Source organism: Henckelia pumila, chromosome 3 (assembly GCF_033568475.1).
Source record: "Henckelia pumila isolate YLH828 chromosome 3, ASM3356847v2, whole genome shotgun sequence".
Classification (NCBI taxonomy): domain Eukaryota; kingdom Viridiplantae; phylum Streptophyta; class Magnoliopsida; order Lamiales; family Gesneriaceae; genus Henckelia; species Henckelia pumila.
Window position 1 is genome coordinate 173,181,301 of NC_133122.1, and position 3,429 is coordinate 173,184,729.

The following is a 3,429-nucleotide window of genomic DNA, read 5'->3' on the forward strand; positions in this document are numbered from 1 at the left end:
TTCCCAAAACACTGTTGAAATATTCTTTCACATTATCACTGCGAAAAATTTGAATTTGCATTTTAAACTGAGTGTGAACCATGTGATAAAAATTTTTGAAAACAGTAGCAACATCAGTTTTGTCCTTTAACAAAAAAAACTCAGGTAAAACGAGTATGGTCATCAATAAAAGTAATGAACCAACGTTTTCCAGACACAGTAGGGATCCGAGAAGGACCCCAAACATCACTATGAATTAAAGTAAATGACTGTGAACTTTTGTAAGGATGATGGAAAAACTGTACGACGATGCTTGGCAAATTGACAAAATTTGCACTTAAAATGGGAGACTTTTATTAATAAATAAATTTGGAAACAAAGTTTGCAAATATTGAAAATTAGAATGCCCTAATCGGTATTGCCATAAAAAATATCATGATCACCAGAAATAGAGACTGAATTGAAACAAGTAGGCCTGTTTTGACTTTCAAGGCTGGATCTCGGACAAAAGAAATATAAACCACCATCCTGTTTAGCAACCCCATTCATCTTCCCCGAGATTGAATCCTAAAATTGACAATGGGAAGAATAAAAATTAGCCTGACAATTCAAGTCGCTGGTTATTTTACTAATAGACAACATATTATATGACAACGAGGGAACATGCAAAACACCCTTAAGATTAAATGAGGAGGAAATATGAATTATTCCTTTCCCCGCAACCAAATCAAATGACCCATCGGCAATCTTAACTTCTGATTGCCTGCACAAGGAGTATAAGTGGAAAAAAAAAATTGCGAGGAACCGGTCATATGATCAGTAGCACCAGAATCCAATATCCAAGTAGGATTAAAGTTGGTGCAGTAAGGGCGACCAAAAAATACCTAATTGAGCAACTGAACACGAGGAATTATTAGTGCCCAAAGTGTGTGATTTGAACAAAGAATTTAAAAGCTCTAGTTGTTCCATTGTGAAGGGAGGTGTCGCATGATTTGATGATGGGCTAGGGCCTGGATGAGAAGCAACACTCGAAGATGGGCTTGGACCAGTACTAGAGGCAACACTGTGAAGAGCCCGTGAGTCTCCAACTAACCTAGAATCACGCTCATATTTTTTCTTCCAATTAGCGGGTTTTCCATGGATCCTCCAACAAGTGTCACGACTATGGGTGGGCTTATACATGTCAAAACGGGCCGGCCCAACCCCGCCTCAACCCGCCTTTAGGCGGGGCGGGGCGGGGCGGGCCGGGCCGGGCATCCAAATGCTCAACCCAACCCAACCCACCTTGGGCCGCGGGTTGGGCGGGCCGGCCCGTCTAATTTTTTATTAATTTTTTTAAAAGAATGACTGATGTCTCTGCCCTGTGTTCATATGGTTGCGCAAGAAAAGGATACATCCCCTATACAAAATTCACTTGCAACTATATCAATTGCTATCTTTATTTTCTCGTGTAGCCTGTTCTTTCAATGGCCTCCTTCATAAGATATAAACCTTCTTTCAAACTGCAGGGCAGATATCAAAATTACCAACTTTGTTCAACACATCGAACTAAATGATAAAACTTGCCTGGATATATTTGGAGCAAAGCCACCATCTTCCCCAACATTATATCCATAGAATCCATATTTCTCTGTAATCACAGCCTGAGAAAAAAGATCACAAATATCACCCCCACTCGTAAGATTTATAAAATTATGTACTGAGCACAATACTTATGCATAGAGATTGTCTCTCACCCAACCGTTGAAGCAACAGTGATATAATTGTGCTTCTTGGATCCATACTGTGCTGACATCTGCTAGCCTTTTCCATTGTCGAATTTTTTTCCAAAACATTGGTTAGCGAAATCTTGTAGTGTAAATTCCCTCCAGAGCAGAACCCTGGCATCCCTATATTGCACAAAGGATCATGTTCAACATTTCTCGAGGATATAAAAGATAAAATGAATTTAATATGGTAACCTGAGAAAAGACAAAATCATCCATTGTAAGTGCAGCTGCAGATGCAATGTTAACGGTCTCTACTCCCATGGAACTGACATAAAATGATATTCATCCTTGTGTTTTGAAGCATAACCGTGTCTTTGTACATCTTCAGAGCAATATTCTCATCAATCTGAGTAAACCAAATCATATTTAACTAGCCTTTTCTTTTCTTCTTCATTTATATATTTATTTATGTATGTATTTTTGCACTAGTACAAACATATACAAGGTACGTATCATTTCGTTTATTACTATCTATTTAGCTAACTTATCAAACCACGTGCTCCCAAAAAAAAAAAAAACAGCAGTTGTTTAGCTTGATCCTTCCAACGTCTTTACCATAAAAATCAATTAGCTTATAAAAATTGCATCGTGCACAAACCATTTTCTTCAAGTTCAATTATCAATACTAATCAAGTTCATACTGATAAAAATTGACACGACTTCACAACACTGGTCTTCTTCAATTTATCTGATCACAATTTAAGATGAATTCAGATCCATCAAATTAATCAATCAAATAAACTAAATATAACAAGAAATCCTAACCTTGGACCGAGGAGGACCATACCCCCAATCAGGAGGAAGGGGACGCAAACACCCGAGCTCTGAGACCTGGAGATTCACCACAGAAAGAAGAGGTAAATGAATCTTCAAGAACCTGCTTTTTAATAGCTAATAAATGCCAAAAGTAGGGCAATAGGGGAACAAAAATTCGAATTATATGATATTGAAGCCATGTGGCAATAATAAAAAAAAACAAAACAAAACAAAGAAAACAACAAACTCACTGAAAAATATCAGTGCCTAGCATTTCAAAAGTCACAAGTGAACCAAATGTTGTAGATATTCTTGATTGCCTGCAGGAAACGCAATCAAATCAGAAAAATTCTTAAAAATGCTTCAATCCTTTCTAATTCCTTGGTTCGAAACAAGGAATAAGAACAGCAGCCTCTTAGACGATTAAGCCATTTCAATTTGGTCAAAAACATAGGAACCCAAGGAAGATTTCCAAAACAGAAAAGGACTAGAAATCAAAAAGAAAAAAAAATTGAATTAGAATCCACTTAATCTCTGGCGTTGCTACCGGGAAGAGGCTCAGTTCATGTTAGTCTAAACAGGTAGCTCGGGGAGGCCGATGGAGAGGCAAAAGGTAGGGTGAAGATGGACCGTGGTTGCAAAGGCAAGAGTAAGTTATCCGGAAGGGAAGAATGGTCTGGTGTGGAGTGGGAAGAGGGGGGGGGGGCATTTGTGAACATCATGTTTCCTTTTTTAGTAAGATTTGATATATATATATATAGGAAATAATCGGACACAATGAAGGAAGGAAGGAAGTCATCCGGGAATGATAATATTTCTTATAATGGAAATTCTTTTAGGTTCTCACATAAATAAATATCAGCTTTGCTTCTTTATTGAGATGCATTCTCTCATATATTTTACCAGCTTTTATACTCTTTTGAGT

At 37.7% G+C, this 3,429-nt stretch overlaps 1 long non-coding RNA gene across 2 annotated transcripts; it reads right to left on the reverse strand.

Moving 5' to 3' along the window:
* Positions 1 to 319: 319 nt before the first annotated feature.
* On the reverse strand, positions 320 to 3,201 carry LOC140893328 (uncharacterized). 2 transcript variants are annotated; one of them, XR_012153104.1, is made up of 7 exons: positions 3,052 to 3,201; positions 2,756 to 2,824; positions 2,514 to 2,579; positions 1,941 to 2,094; positions 1,716 to 1,868; positions 1,546 to 1,622; positions 320 to 546 (listed from the first exon to the last, which is right to left on the reverse strand). It is a non-coding gene; the product is annotated as an uncharacterized lncRNA (long non-coding RNA). The 2 variants fall into 2 exon arrangements; XR_012153103.1 differs by having other exon boundaries at positions 2,756 to 3,201.
* Between the last annotated feature and the right edge of the window lie 228 nt (positions 3,202 to 3,429).